This window comes from Choristoneura fumiferana, chromosome 6 (genome assembly GCF_025370935.1).
Source record: "Choristoneura fumiferana chromosome 6, NRCan_CFum_1, whole genome shotgun sequence".
NCBI classification, from domain to species: Eukaryota; Metazoa; Arthropoda; class Insecta; order Lepidoptera; family Tortricidae; genus Choristoneura; species Choristoneura fumiferana.
The window spans coordinates 3,874,508-3,892,167 of record NC_133477.1 but is presented as its reverse complement, the minus strand read 5'-3'; the positions used below and the strand labels follow the sequence as shown (position 1 = coordinate 3,892,167).

Genomic DNA, 17,660 nt, shown 5'->3' with positions numbered 1-17,660 from the left:
TTCCGAACCGGTGGTAAGTTTTTTTTTGACATTCATAAGTGTTTGTTTTAGCCTAAATTGAATAAATATATTTTGACTTTGACTTTATTAAGATTGGTTTTTTGAATTTAATTTTTTACTTTTACGGTCATCCTCAACAACAACACGGTTGTCCAGCAGCGGTGTAGCGGTATAGCACGTGGCATCGGAATGCCGAGGACCTGGTTCGATTCCCAGTGCTGGTTTTATTTTTCTGGTTTTTTTGTGCACTCTATATGCAGTTTGTAATTTTTCAATTTGACTTTATTTTACCTATCCTCACACAGCACATCTCTGGTGGAAGCAGCTGAGCGGAAGCGAGGTTTCTATTGGTTCATGAAAACCACAATTCTCGCAACACATCCTCGCACATCTCTGGTGTACACAGAGCATAACTGGCACGCACCTCGACGAGCTTGTTGGCGTGCTCGGTGAACACGACGGCGTATTCTTCCACCTCCTTTTCGTGCCCGTTGCGCGCCGCCTCCATCAACACCAGTAACGGCACGTTGCTCTCCAAGAAGCTGGGACAAACGAATTGAATATTTATTTGTTAACGGTGGAAAATAAGCGAGTAGTTGATATGAAACCTGAGCGAAACCGAGGGTTTCAAGGCACGAGATGCCAAACAACTTTAGAGCCGAGCGAAACACAATTTTAAACCTCCGATAGCAAGACCGCTATGTGTCTGTCTGTCTGTGGCACTGCTACAGTGCTCTTAAACGGGTGGACCGATTTGAATGCGGTTTTTTTTATTTGAAATCAGGTTTTCTAGCGATGGTTCTTAGACAGCCAATATTTTTGAGATATTGAGCTTTGAAGTTACAAATTCGGAGGTTTTTCGGCCGTGGTCATGAGTAGACTGAAGTGTGGGGTGTCAAGTCTGCCTAGCAGCGCGAGTCCTTCGAACTACCCGCACTTGATCACAAATAGTACCGGCACTCGTATCACGAACTACCCGCACTTGGTCACTGTAATGTGGAAGAAAAGTCGAGGTAAATATTACTCGTGTGTGTTAGCGTGATAAGTCCCGTTTGTGGTATTTTGACTATGAGTGAAAATCACGCAAGTTTTTGTTGGTTATTTACCTCTGCAGCGAGTTAAAGTTAAATGGAAGAAAAACTAGGGATGTAGGGATGATTAATCCATGTAAAATTATCGAGAAGTAATCGATTAATCGAAAATTTATTAATATTATCGATCTAATCGATAATTTTACACCGATTAATCGATATTTTACGATTTTTTTTTAAAGTGAAATAAAATGGGTGACACTATTTCCCGGCCGTAAAATACTGACATGATATTTGGTGTACACGCCCATAGCAACTGTTGGCAGTTTGACACCAGTTTATATGGGCGAGTACACGAAATATCGGGTCGGTATTTCCATGTCGGTATTTTACGGCCGGGAAAAAGTGTCACCCATTTTATTTCACTTTAAACACATTTAAACTGTAAAAAGTTTGAATTTCGCACCTTATAAAAGGCGGTGTAAAACGCGGAAAAGCGGTACATCTAGCGACACCGTAAGAATGTTCGATATCGATTCGATTAATCGACTTATCTATACCATGAGCGCCCTTAAACGATTAATTGAAATCGACACAGTTAAAATAATCGATTATCCATTAATCGATTATTTCACCATCAATTACCATCCCTAAGAAAAACTGTACAACGTACAACTGTAAAGGGCTGTTTCACCATCCATTGATTAGCGATAACCGACGGTTAAACGTCTTGCCGTCTCCGTCTATTCGAACATAACAAATAGAGACGGCATCACACCTAACCGCCAGTTAACACTAATCCGTTAAAGTAACCTTGCGGTGTCGAGGCGCGTTACCTGTCAGAGACGTGGTCGACGACCGCTTTCCGCAGCTGCCGGCGCAGGTCCCTCGTCTTGCGACACATGTTCTCGATGGCGCGCTCCAAGCCCGAAGACTGCTCGGGCTTGCCCGCCTGACAACAAACAACACAGCTAAACGTTTCTACCCATTACTATAATAAAACTATTATTATTACTAGCTTATGCCCGCGACTTCGTCTGCGCGGATCTAGGTTATCGCGCTGTGGCGCCCTCTACCGGAATAAAAGGTATCCTATGTTGATCCTTGGGGTTCAAAATATCTATATACAAATTTCATCAAAATCGGTTCAGTGATTTCGACGTGAAAGCGTAACAGACAGACAGACAGACAGACAGAGTTACTTTCGCATTTATAATATTAGTAGGGAAGTAGGGATAGTAGGGATTATCACACACAAGTACACCAACACACACAGACACACAGACACAGGACATTATGATTGGTTATTTGGAGTCTCCAAATAACCAATCATAATTTGATTGGTTAGTAGCGACATCTCTTGTCTGGGTGAGCGGTTGGTTCCGAAAGAGTGTGACGTCTCTCGATGAGAGCGGAACATAGATGTCGCTAGTGCTGCTGCATAAGTAGCGTAGTAGAAATAAGCAACCTGAGATATGTATGCATAGGAAAAATTCGTGTCTAAATTCCTGTCCAGCGGTGGTGTAGGGGTTATAGCACGCAGCACGGATTGCTGAGGACCTGGGTTCGATTCCCAGCGCTGGTCTCTTTTTCTGGTTTTTCTGTGCATCCATGTCTCAGTTTGTATTTTCGATATTATTATTATTATTATTATTATTACATTGTGCCATGACTGTAATAACAACGTGTCAGACAAAAAAATAAGAAATAAATATCATCATCTCAGCCTATATACGTCCCACTGCGGGGCACAGGCCTCCTCTAAGAACAAGAGGGCTTGGACCATAGTTCCCACGCGGCCCAGTGCGGATTGGGAACTTCACACACACCGTACAATTGCTTCGCAGGTTTGTTGTGCAGGTTTCCTCACGATGTTTTCCTTCACCGTAAAGCTCGTGGTAAATTTGAAATGTAATTCCGCACATGAATTTCGAAAAACTCGAAGGTGCGAGCCGGGGTTTGAACCCACGATCCTCTGCTCAGAGGCCATAGGTCAAACCACTCGGCCACCACGGCTCAGAAATAAATATACAAGGTGTTAATTAAATAATTGAAAACCAGAGCTTTTGCTCAGAATCGAGGGTAAAATTGTTTTTTTTTTATTCGACTGCATGGCAAACGAGCAAGTGTGTCTCCTGATGGTAAGAGAGCACCGCCGCCCATAAATATCTGCAACACCAGGGGTATTGCAGATGCGTTGCCAACCTAGAGGCCTAAGATGGGATATCTCAAGTGCCAGTAATTTCACCGGCTGTCTTACTCTCCACGCCGAAACACAACAGTGCAAGCACTGCTGCTTCACGGCAGGATTAGTGAGCAAGATGGTGGTAGCAATCCAGGCGGACCTTACACAAGGTCCTACCACCAGTAAGTGATTACACTATGTTTTTCATAAGGTTGTGGTTGTATTCTTAAATCCCTTTTTTATTGCTCCCAGTCTAAAAGTTACGACTGCAACCGGCGCCAATTAAGTATTTGAGTGGCATACTACTACGATAATTTAATAACGTCACTCACATTGGTCATGTACTCGTGCAACAGGTCTTGCAGGGCCTGGCGCACCGCGTTGCACTCAGCCACGATGCGCTCGCGTCGCTCGTCTCTGAAACACGCCGCACTCGTTATACTCCAAATAAAATAAAATAAACTAAATTATTTATTAACCTCTTCACCGCCGCAGTCATCTAGTCGTGACAGCCAATGGAATGCCACACACGCCACAGTCATCTATATATGACACACACGAAAATCCATGCACCAAAAAACCATAACCTACGTTTTTATATTTTTTGAAGTGAATATTTCTGATTAAATCTATTTTAGTTGTGGGGTGTGCTATTGACAGTTCGAAACTGTCATTTTGTAAAATGTCAATTGTATTTTTAACTGCGACATTTTTTTTAACCTGGGCAAGAACTGTGGGGTCAGGGGCCAGAATGATTGATCGAGGCTCCTGCAGGGGCAAATTTCAAGGCCAGTTTTATGAATTCGTTTGGAATCTGTTTTCTGAAAATGCTTCACAGAGCTTATTTCTCCAAACGGTTTTCGATTTATTATACGTTGTCAAAAATTAGGACCTCCCAATTAATCCTTTTGCAGTGGAATTAATATTACGATAACACACAAACGACAGCGCCATCTAGCGGGTCCAATTGTGTTTCCAAACCATCAACCAACGTTGTTTTGCCATATCAATTATTTTAAGTGAATATTTTTCTAGACACATATAAAATAACTATTATTGTTAGTGTGTGGGGATTGGTCTATAACTGACAGTTACGAAACCCATGTACATTTTGTATGGGAAAATGTTTTTTCTTTTATTTTGTTTTTTCGTCAATTTTCTTTTTACCTAGTGCAAGAACTGTCCGCCATCAAGGCTGCGCCAGAAATGATTGACTCGAGCCGCTCCTCCAGCGAGGGGCGCGTGCGCAGCTCCGAGTAGGCCAGGGGTTCCATGACCATACGCTCCTAAAAAAAAAAACATTCTTATTAGAGTAGAATTCAAAAAGTTAATTAAGACATACAATATCATTAACTAGTTGTACCCAGCGACTTTGTAAGCCAATTTTTTCCTTTTTACCCGACTGCCCGGAGCAGGGTTATGTTTTTTAGGTACCTAAAGTCCTCACTTGAAGTTAACGCCACGACTTGAAGTAGCATTTTGCTAAGCGGGGACCAATTTAGCTTCATATATGTCTTGTCTTGATTCCATTGTTATATTAATTGTGATGTTTTTTACGATGTTAAATAAATGTGTACGTCTAACCGCTGAACCAATTTAGATGAAATTCGGTATACAGACTGACACATAGTTTGATTCTCAAGGAAGGACATAAGATAGTTTTTATACCGGAAAAGTACATGTTCCCGCGGGAGGGCAATAGGCTAGTCATCCCAGCCTAGTAGTTCCCACGCGGGCCCAGTGCGGATTGGGAACTTCACACACACCATTGAATTGCTTCGCAGGTTTGTGCAGGTTTCCTCACGATGTTTTCCTTCACCGTAAAAAGCTCGTGGTATATTTCAAATGTAATTTCGCACATGAATTTCGAAAAACTCAATAGGTGCGAGCCGGGGTTGGAACCCACGATCCTTTGCTTGAGAGGCCACAGGTCAAACCACTCGGCCACCACGGCTTCTAGGCTTCCATAGGCTATATTATAATAATGTTAAAGTAAAACGAGGATCAGAGCAAAGCCTATTCCTCTGCAGCGGGGAGTCAGACAGGAGATGTGATCTCTCCGAAACTGTTCACCGCTGCATTGGAGGATGCTTTTAAGGTTTTGGACTGGAAGGACGAGGCATCAACATTAATGGCGAGTATTTCACTCATCTTCGATTCGCCGACGACATTGTAGTCATGGCTGAGACCATGGAGGACCTCGGTGCTATGCTCGCTGACCTCAGTAGAGTTTCCGACCGAGTTGGCCTGAAAATGAACATGGACAAGACGAAAGTCATGTCTAATGTCCATGTTGTACCAACTCCCGTAAGAGTCGGAGACTCTGCGCTCGAAGTTGTTGACGACTATGTATACCTGGGACAAACGGTCCAGTTAGGTAGGTCCAACTTTGAGAGAAGAGATCACTCGTCGAATCCGACTCGGCTGGGCAGCGTTCGGGAAGCTTCGTAGTGTTTTTTCGTCCAAATTACGCAGTGTTTGAAGTCAAAAGTCTTTGACCAGTGTGTGTTGCCAGCGATGACATACGGATCTGAGACGTGGGCGCTAACGATGGGCTCATGAGAAAACTCAAAGTCACTCAGAGGGCTATGGAGAGGGTATGCTCGGGGTTCTGCGGGATAGAATTAGAAATGATGATATCGCAGTAGAACTAAGGTTACCGATAGCCCGAAGATTGCGAAACTAAAGTGGCAGTGGGCGGGGCACATTGCTCGCAGACGGATGGCCGATGGGGCCAGAGGTTCTGAATGGCGTCCGCGGACCGGGAGACGAGCTGTCGGTAGCCTCCAACAAGATGGAGCGACGAACTTGGTTAAGATCGCGGGATCGCGGTGGATGCGGAAAGCACAAGACGGTCTGAGTGAGAGCCTTGGGGGAGGCCTATGTCCAGCAGTGGACGTCTTTCGGCTGACATGATGATGATGATGATGAAAGTAAAACATTTGGGACACTCACATCAAAATCGTCTAAGGCTTGAGCGAGCTCCCCGGGCCCTCCACCGGCGGGCGAGCGTTGCCTGCAACAAAAACCACCGAATGAACCGGTGAGATACACCTTTGGCCTCATCTGCACTTAACATCAGGTGAGGTAGGGGTCTATCACGGTTAGTTATTATAAAAATAAAAAAGACGCAATTAAATTAATAGGGCATACAATTCAAAAAAAACAAATGATTTATTCAGTAAATAGGCCGCAATGGGCACTTTTACACGTCATTTTTTAAACTACCAGCGCTTTAGGAAAGACCATCATTGCCACGAAGAATGCGCCGCAAGAAACTTGGCAGAAAGTCATTTTTTCATAATGATATAATTACAATAAAATACTAAAAACTATTTTATACAATTAAAGCAAAAAAAATACAAAATAATAATAATAAAAATACAGGGATGTATGGGGTCCTTAGTTACAATACTAACCACTAACCCCCTTATTCATAAAACTTAACAAGCCTATGTTAACTAACAAATGGTTTGTCCCTTTCTAACAAATACAAATGTCGAAGTGACAGATAAGGACAAACGAATTTTAGCGGCATTTTAACTAAAAATAGGTTTGATTGTAGTTTATGAATAAGGGGGTTACTACTTATATCTAAACATATCTACGTTCAGTGGAAGTGTTTTACCTGCGGCGCGGCGGCGGCGCGGGCAGCGCTCGTCCGACGGCCACGTTGGCGATGGTGTCCACCGCGGAGCACACGGCGCGCAGCACGTAGTCGCGATTGGCCTTGGCGGCCGCTAGCTCGGGGTGACGGACGTACACCTGAAACAAAACATGTCAACAATGACATATCGAGGCACTCAAACCGACATAACTGTCTTTCCAGTCTTCAAGGAAAAAATTAGGAGGATGCTAATTTCAGTGCAAATTGGAACCTAGATGGAAATGGATGCTACCCCCAAAATCCACAAAGAGCCGCTAGGAATGTAAATGCCATCTTTAGAACAGAATTGCCAGATCACCTCATTTTTTTTCTTTTTATACCTCCCTTACGTGTTAAATGCAATTTTTTTTTAATGGTTTGTTTTTTTTTTTATATAAATACTTTGCGTGTTTGCCTTCCCGTATTACTGACTGTGTAAAACGTGCCGCGAGACGGGCGCAGGCTGAAAATCAGCGCCGCCGGTCGTCGACCGGCAGCATGTGAATGCTGAGCTTGAGCTATCCACATATTGTAACGTGTATGTTGTTTTTATTTTTGTCTTTTGTTATGTTCATAGTATTTTTTAATGTGGCAATAAATGTCTTTTTTTTTATAACTTTACCGGCGAGCAACACGGACCTTGTGAAAACAGCGCGGTAAATTCCAGTCGCGCAATTTAACGGTATGAACAAATACCGCTCTACATTCCCGACCTGATAAATACCGGATAATATCGGAAGCCAATAATTACCGACATGTTGTTCCCGTCCCGTTTATGTTAGGTTGTGTTAGGTCCGATTGTGGCCAGGACCAAATTAAGTTATTTTTCTACTAATTTTATTAATATTCGTGTACAGACGAAAAACAGGGTCGGTATTGACATGCCGGTAATTATCTGGTCGGTATTTATCAATGATCACCCGCGGTACGATGTATATCGGGCTGATATATAGTGGCATGGCATGCAATGTGCGTGTACACGAAAAACAGGGTCGGCATTCCATGTTGTATTGTCCAGGCTTGTACTGAGAAGGAAAAGTGCTCATAATAACCTACTAACATTATAAATGCGAAAATTAGTGAGTGAGTGAGTATGTTTGTTACTTCTTCACGCAGAAACTGCTGAACGAATTTGGATAAAATTAGGCAAAAAGTTAGTTTATAACCTGGATTAAAACATAGGATATTTTTTACCAGAGTTTACAAGCGGCTTCGCATGCTTAAACTTCGATCTAGTAGTTACAATTGTAATTCCGGGATTTTACAAAATTCTCCTGGGAATTCCCAAAATTTATATTGTGGTCTCCATTGAGGTTGTGTTAAGAACAACTGTCCAAAATGTCATTACTCTAACACATAATTTCATATTTTTTTATTTTTGTAACACATAATTTCTTGTACCCAAATGGTTGTCTGGAAGAGATCGCTTTTAAGCGATAAGACCGCCTATTGTCTACCCTGACATCCTAACAGCCTTATTAATAAAAACATCTAATTCGAATTTAATCCGAACTTACACTTGACTAGTTACTCTTGACTAAAATAAGTAATTAAGTCAGTTTAAAATTTGTATTAATAACATGGACTAGCGAGGTATTAGTTAAACATTTCTTAACCTAGACTATGACGTAAACAATGGCAACCAGCGTGAGAAAAAAATAAAAAGAATGAGTCATTGAATGAAGGAGGAATGAACATAGAAAAAAACAAGAAATGTCTTTAATCTGTGGTATGAACCCATCCGAAGTAGAAAGTAACCAATAAAACATGCGGCCAGCATGGCGCTGTTTTGTAATGTATCTCGCTCACTCTTGTTATAGTCACAATAGTGTAAGTGTAGCGGTAATTAGTTCCGACGCTGGCCACCAGAAATGTATTTGCATTGTCAGCATAGATTGTCAGCCTTTTGAAACAGCAGGGCTACTACGAAAATCGAAACTTGAAGTTCGTGTCGTGCAGTCCCTCTGCACTTTATACTATTTATACAAGAGCGAGAGGACGGTATGATACGAACTTCGATTTTCGAGTTTAGTAGTAGCCCAGTCACTTCAACATCATTGTTTGTTATTACGGGAATAATATGAATGAACTGAAACTGTTGAATAAAGATAGCATGTTAAGTAAATACACGTTAAAAATAATTTAGTAAAAACGAAGATATCACGGCCCCAGACTCTTATGGCAATTAAGACTTTGATATGAGGCGGTATGTGACCACCTCTCGCATCACTGCTAACTCATTTTTCACCATATCAACTATGAAATTGGCAGTATCACGACTAAATCGGTATTAAGTTTTAATTCGTGTCTGAAAGCTCGAAAGGATTTTTGCGGACTTTGTATAATTTTACATGCCTAACACCTCTGTTCTAATTCCTCGAGTTCTTCAAGCTCTTGCACGACATGCAAATCATCGGCATAATAATTCATGCTATACTATGCTATATGCATGCAAAAATAGTAGTTAGGTAAATAAAATTTACTACAATAAATTTCAATAAATCCACACAGGCAAACTACAACATCATCGAAACAGAAAAGTTAGGTTACTCCAATATTACTCCATCGTTAAACTAGGCATCACCAAGGATTAAGTTTTAGTCGAGACTAAGCCTGGATTAGCTTACTCTTTCCTTACTTCTTGTTTATTAATACTGACTTTTACTAATCTCAAGTTCAACCTCGAATTAAAGTTACACCTACTCTCTCCACGTTTATTAATAAGGCTGTAAGTGTTTATATCATAAGTTTTTTGTACTGCTTTATGGTGTGCAATAAAGAATATAAAGAATATATAATATTGTATTGTACTCTAAACCCAGCGATTGAAAATTTCAAGAATTTAACCCAATGCCGTGGGAATATCGGGATAAAAGTAGCCTACGTGTTATTCCAGGCGCCCATCTATCGGTGGCGGCAGCCAGCTCGCCGGCTGACCGGCTCAGCTGAAGCGAACACTCCACCATCTCCGAGACATTTGCTGTAAGATTGCAACGACGGCTCTCACGACACTAACGCCATGTGGCCCTTCAACTTGCATATTCTTCGACTCTTCATAGGTCGGCCATAGGATACTACTTAGATCCTTGGACAATCAGCAGCATGGCGGAGTGCTTCTAGTAGACCTCCTTGGAGACAATCCGGAAGCATGGGGGAGTGCTGCCTGTAAGCGGCTCCTGAACTTTCCTGGATCTACCCGTCTTGGAGGAGTGGTTCTTCTCGACCAAGCTTGGAGACAGTCAGCAACATGGTGGAGTTCTTCTAGCGGCCCTACCTTAGCAGCATGGGAGAATGCTTCCTGCATACTTCTCCTAGCCTACCTTAGAGGCAGTTGTCAGCAACATGGTGGAGTGCTTCTAGCGGCCCTACCTTAGCAGCATGGGAGAATGCTTCCTGCATACTTCTCCTAAGCCTACCTTAGAGGCAGTTAGCGACTTGTGGAGTGTTTCCAGTAAACCTAAGTTATCCTAGATATACCTTGAAGGCAGTCAACAGCATGGTAGAATGCTTTTTCAGCACGGCTCGGGCCGCAGCCAGATCATCCTGCATGCGGCTCCCAGACCTACCTTGAAGCAGTCAGCAGCTTGATGGAGCGCTTCTAGTGGCCCTACCTTGGCAGCATGGGAGATTGCTTCTTGCATGCTTCTAGTAGGCCTACCTTGGAGGCAGTGAGCAGCATGGTAGAATGTTTCTTGAGCACAGCGCGGGCCGCAGCCAGATCGTCCTTCATGCGCGGCTCCTTGAGCTCGTGCTGGCGGCGCGCGGCGGCGGCGGCCAGCTCGCCGGCCGAGCGGCTCAGCTGACGCGAACACTCCACCAGCTCCGACTGGGACGAGGCGGATTTCAACTTGTCCAGGTCCGTTTCCACCTGGAACCGAATCGAACAACTCTTTTATGCCCGTAAATAGTAGTGTTCAACAAGGGGGGAAAAGAATCAATATAACACGAGATACCTTGGCACACGCATAGCGAGGGTGGCAATATTTCGAGTGTGATATTGGTTTTCTACCCTCTTAAGTAAGTTAAACACTCTGCTTTTCATTTCGACTACAAGGAAAGTAATTTCGTCAATACGTTTTGTAGTTTTAGGGGCTGTTTCACCATCCATTGATTAGTGTTAAACGACGGTTAAATGTGTTGCCGTCTCCGTCTATTCGAACAAAACGAATAGAGACGGCATCACACCTAACCGCCAGTTAAACCTAATCAATGGATAGTGAAACAGCCCCTTAGACTACAATACCTATGATATACAGACGGACTGGACAAAACTATAGGGGTTCAGTTTTTACCATTTTGTGAAATTGTGAAGTTCAATACATAAAAGTGTAAATATCAAATAGACCAAGTGCACTATAGTATTTTATGCAACAGTTGTATAACAGGAGTCAAAAAAGGTGAGTGGCATGAGTTACGAAGTGAGCGTAGCGAACATCGTAAGAAGAGAAGCCACGAGCTTTTTTTTTATTTATTTATACAACATTGCACACAATACTGTTTAAAATACAAAATTAGAAAAAAAAGTAAACAAACTTTTTCATACTTTAGTATAAAGTAAGCAAACGTAAATATAAAAATAAACACCAAACGAGTGGAAATTGATGTTCACATGTCAGTGACGATGTTAAAAAAATACGTATTTCGTTTACTTATGATGGAAGCTATGAATTATGTACGGAAAATTTTTATTATGTATAAAAACCATAAGAATTAAGTAAGTGGCCGCACCTTAGCCTGTTCGAACAAACGAATTAATTAAAAAGAAGTAAGTGGTTGCAGTATCGTTTTAGCAACATTACGATACAGTGCTGTTATGGGGAATAGACAATAGACTTTTCAAAAATCTTGTTATGTATTTACTTCACGGATAACAGTATTGGAATAGAAAAAATGATTTACAGATACACTAGATTTTGCCCGCGGCTTCGCCCGCGTGGAATTCGGTTACCGCACGCTGTTTCCTCGGGAACTGTGCATTTTCCGGGATAAAAAGTAGCCACTCTTTTCACTCAATGATTCTGCAAGGTATACTCACAGCGCGATGTCTGGACAGCAGTTGGTGGACGTCCACACAGTCCGCCAGGATCAGGAGTCTCGTGACAGCAGACAGCAACGAGCGAGCGGCGCGCACCATGGATGACCTCACGGTGGAAGCGCACGGCTCCTCGGAGAACTCGCGCGCTGCGAGACTCATCGCCGCGCCTGTACAGGACACATGGTTCTTGAGTAGGCATGTTGCCGGGCGAGTGTAAAGGAAAAACCGAGCGCTAGCGAGGGCTTCATCAACAGCCGGAAGACGAGCACGATGTCATCAGTCCACCTAGTGGGAGGCCTGCCAACGCATCCGTCTTGGTTCGTGGTCGCCACTTACAACGGTTTTCTGTTCTTCGAGCGATGTGGCCCGCCTACTGCCACTTCAACTTGCATATTTTCCACTTGCAACTATGATATATCTGTTATTATTTAAAGCCCCCCCTCCCCCCCCATACCAAGAGACAGCGCTAACACCGCCATGTCCAATACACGTTATTTGTAACAAGTTATTTGAAAATGATACAAAACAAAGTGGCTTATTCATGCGCGAGTGCTCATAGATTCGAACCTCGAATTCGAAGCCCCATGGTCAAAGACACCTTGCATAAGGTATTGAAAATGCAAATAAGAGCTATAATAATAATATTGCACTCACAGCCTTCCTTACTTCTTCCACAGCCGCCAGCATCTCCGGGTGATCTCCGGGTTCTCATAGGCGATGGTCTGCCCCCGTTCGATGAATATCTCCGTGGCCCGCTCCACAGTCGCCACCAGAGCACTGGCTCGCTTGGACTTGCCCGCTGTAATATAAAGTACAAACATCCACATATTTATCATCAGTCATTAACATAGAAAACTTTGGCTAATGAAAGCTGAACCCAGCTATTATTTGAGTGGCAACATTATTCAAATGCCATGGGCAATCAGACCAAAGAGTATAAGAAAACAGACACTTGAGCTTGTACTATTATCTATTCTGTGACTGGTTGAGTTTAGTACCTTTGTGTGTTAAAATAGACTTTTTTGGAAGACTGCTGGAACATGGGCGAAACAATCAAAAGTGGTCATATATGATAAGCAAATTCAAATAAAAACAAGCAGAAAGGGAAGCCAAACTAAACGGACGACTTGGCGGCTGCCGGCATGCGCACTACGCGCCACCCCGCGTACAGGGTCGCGTTGCTCCTAGGATGAAGGGCTACGAATTAGCCCGAAACATGTCGAGTTAAACTCGATTTAAGACGTGAGTTATTTATTACAATATCATTTAAAATTATTCATTTCATCTGCAAGAGGAACAGCACCAGCTTACCCTAGAATTGACCCACCACTCTGCTTCTTCCAAACAATAATTTACAACTGATTCGGGGAACACCATTTGCTGGTGGTAGGACCTTGTGCAAGGTCCGCCCGGATTGCTACCACCATCTTGCTCGCGAATCCTGCCGTGAAGCAGCAGTGCTTGCACTGTTGTGTTTTGGCGTGGAGAGTAAGAGAGCCGGTGAAATCTTAGGCCTCTAGGTTGGCAAAGCATGGGCGGTGGTGATCTCTTACCATCAGGAGACCCACTTGCTTGTTTGCCATCCAGTCAAATAAAAAAAAAAAGATCAACTCACGTCTCTTCTTCTTGGCGGTCTTGTCCTTGCTGTTGACGAGCGTGGTGACCTGCAGCACCAGCGGCTCCAGCGTGCGCTCCACAGACGTCGTCCGGATCTCCAGGTTCTTCGGGTCCCACTTGAGGGTCAGCCCGCCAGTCGTACCATATGTATCCGTCATGGTGCTGCGGAAATTTTAACTTTAGGGCTCATTTAAGTATTATGTAAGCACCAAAGTTAGATAATAAAAATAACTGTAAGTGAATGTAAGCAGGGGCTCGCCGAATATTTTTCAAACCAAGAGGACTAGAAAAAGTATGAAGAACACTGTACAAGACTATAATTTTACACCTCTAGAAACTAGAGATATAAAATTAATGGCTAAATAAACTATAATTTATTGAATCAGGCGTTACTTTGCGGAGGTCCATATCAATGAACTAAAATAATTTCCTTGCTCACCCGCGACCTAACGATAGCTAAGCTTATGCAAAATATGCGTGTTCATGCAGTTCCTCCACCTCCACACTGTGGTGAAGGAACTGCATGAACATTTTAAATAAACTATTATGCTCAATGAATATTTTAAATTTTCTTAAATAATTTTCAAATTAGAAATGCTTCTCTATGGTTTATATCAATCCAATTTATGAAGTGTAAGCGAAGACGCCATTATTTACCCAACCATAGACATTTAGTGATGTGAACACCTAGAACCTAGTGCAAAATCATTAATCTGTTCAGTAAATCGATTAATTTATTAATTGAATAGATCAAAGTATTTTTGTCTATTTTACTTGATTTAATTCCAAAGACTGTTTATTCAATTATAAAAGTAGTAACTATTTTTGAGGAGAGGCCTATGTCCAGCAGTGGACGTCTTTTGGCTGACATGATGATGATTAACTATTTTTTAATTTTAACATAAGTAATAAAAGTCGCTTACTAAATCCAGCATTAATCAATTTTTTAAATGTCAAATTTTCCACCATCTCTATGCTAGTCTATGCTACTACGGATTATACCCATGTTTTAGTCAAGAAATAACATCAGATTTTGACGAAGATTTTTCAAATGATAATTAAATATTGAAATCAAGTGAATTTTGGTGAAAAAATTGATTGTATGACTAGTTAAATAAAAGACAGGAATTATAGATGAATGTGTTATTGATTCTGGGTGTTTATACAAGAATTTTGACAAAATTGGTTTGGTTTTTTGGAATCTTTTTGTATTTTTTATTTCAATTAAAAAAAAAGATACTTTTACGGTCATCCCGTAAAACCTATATCGAAAATACAAACTGAAATATAGATGGATAGAAAAACCAGAAAAATAAGACCAGCGCTGGGAATCGAACCCAGGTCCTCAAAATCAAACTGGTTTGGTTACACTTTATATAAATTGATAAAATGAATTGATATAAACCATAGGTCTATATATCCAAAAAAAGCCGGAAAAGGTCGGAAATCAACAGAATAATGTATAATTTTATAATGTATGTATCATATTGTGTTCTCTAACTCATAATCTATTTGTATTTTAAATTAAATTTTATCCAAGTTAGTGGAGTCATTTAGGTGTAATAATTAAAGTGCAAAGATAATACAGTGGAATCTCAATAACTCGAATGTCAAGGGAAATGCTAAAAAATTCGAGTTAATGAGTTTTTGACTTAACAAGATAATTGTTGCTAGCCTAGTTAACAGCCAAATAAATACCTACTGACCTAAGTGACCAATAATGAACAAACAAACATGTGTGTTACTTAGAAAGTTAGAAGAATGTATTCTATTGATTCATTCCGGAATATTTCTTTAGGATTTTATTGCCATGAGTTTGGGGAATTCCAAGTAAGATGTTGTTATATTTTACAAACTATGACTTACCGAGTTTGCTTTTAGCAATTCGAGTTATAGAGTATAAATATGTACTATCAATACCTCGGAGGGAAATAACATGTTGTTTGAGTTACTAAGTCTAAATAATTCGAGATATTGCGTATTTTGAAGTTCAGCGGAAGGGAATGGCATTTTTTTTTCAACTTACCGAGAATTACGACTTAACGAGGTTAAAGTTATAGAGATTCCACTGTACCAAGAAAGTAAAATACTTTCACATTTTGTAATGTGGAATGTTTATTCTGGTTACTTCATTTATTTAGTAGTTCTTACACAACACTAAAATTATCTGACACTTATCGCGTAAAATGTAAGTAATAAATTGTGAATGTTTTCACAATACCTTTCGATTGCTGTATGACTCATACAGCTTTAATTTACGCCTTTTATGTGGGGAAAACAACTCAACACTGTCTTTAGGAAATAGCTCTCGTTTTACAATAGAAAATAAAGCTAAATAAAGAGTAAAACAATGTAATCGCTAGAAAATAAACAAAATATAATCCAATTTAGGAAGCAATAAGCTACTTATGTAAAAAAACCGTAATACAATGAAATATTTTTGCAAAATGAGACTTTTTATTTTGGTCGGCTATATTATTGACAACAGTCATTTAGGTCGATGTTTTTACGCATTTTCACGATAATAATAAGCGTTTTGTGCAAAGATTCTTATACTGAGAGGTTGTGATAGGTATTAGGCAGGTATACTTACTCAAATGATGGTAATTATCACACAAAATAGCACTCAATTTAATTATAAATGAAAGAATCCACTAAGGCGTGTCAAAAAACAGTAACAGTACTAGTATAGTGTTACCAGCCTGCCTGGAAATACAATGAAATTATTGCAAGAAAAAAAAACATAACAGACAAGAGCAACTTTAACAGAGCACTAACTAAACGCTATTACAGGGATCATAAACCCATGCTATTATTACCTTCTTTATGAGCTTTTATTTAACTTGCTTGCTCTGTCTATTGGGTAAAATCTTGTAAGTTCATTTTGGTGACCCACTTCCAGTGGTTAGGAGGACTACTACGAAATTCGAAGTTCGTATCGTACCCTAACTCACTCTCGTTTTAATAATAAAAGCGCCAGCGGGACGGACGGCAAGACACGATGTTCGATATTCGTTGTAGCTCGCCTGATTGATATGAAATTTGATACAACCTATATTCTATTAACTTACTTTCTTTAATGAACGCCCTTACATTGTTGTTTCAATAAGCTGCAATTGCTAGAGGTGAGAGTTATCCGTAAAAATTAAAGCGGTAAAATAAACGAACTTAGTCGGAAAGTGACACTCCAAGTGTTGAATAAATTATATTTTAAAATTCAAATAAGACTTTCAGTTCGATAGCATAACGTTTAAATCAAGAAATAATGCTATTGCTACTTTTAGCACTAGGTACATGCAAAAGTGTCGATAGTTTGCGTAACAGTAGAAGAGACTCTAGTTCCGTCTGTTTGGCATCTGTCATTTGAATCATGTTAGTGTAGGAGCAGCAGTCGGTGTCCTTTCAGAGGTTTATCGTGGATACAATAAAATGTAGACGGATGATTTCTCAGATGAATCAGGATTTATTCAATTACAGTACAGCAACAAAATAACAAGCAGTGAGTCGACGGACGGAAGACGAGATAGAGAGCAGTAGACAACCCATGGTGTTGTCATTACACAAAAGGTCATAAGGCATGCCATGCAATAGAGATAATGCATATCTACATGCCCATTCATTGTCAATCTTAACACTTCCCCTTATGCATTATAATCTAATGCCGAACACAACAAATTGCATGCTTGATGACTCTACATAGACTCTACATTGACTCTATATAGACTCTACATTAACTCTATATTGACTCTACATCAATCCTACATCGACTCTACATCAACACTTTATTGACTCTACACAATGCAAGATTCAAGTAGGTATACAGTCCAAACCATAAAATAACAACCTATCATGCTAACTTAGCATAAATAAACAATTCATGATGCATGTACACATAATCATAATTAGCAAGGCTTTACACACATTTTATTCATCAATAAACTGTTTCTTCTAGCACTTAATACCTTAGTTAGAGCATCGGCTATCATTCTTTCAGTACTCAGATACTTTACAACCATGAACCCTTTTTGCACTAAATCTTTAATAAAATGAAATCTAACATCAATATGCTTAGTGCGCTTATGACACAATTCTTTGTTCTCAATTAATTTATGCGCACTCTGATTATCATTATAAACAATAATGCTC

The 17,660-nt window shown here is 40.6% G+C and overlaps 1 pseudogene; it reads right to left on the bottom strand.

Annotated features, from left to right (window-relative positions):
• Window positions 1-352: 352 nt before the first annotated feature.
• On the bottom strand, window positions 353-13,672 carry LOC141428471 (catenin alpha-like; annotated as a pseudogene).
• Between the last annotated feature and the right edge of the window lie 3,988 nt (window positions 13,673-17,660).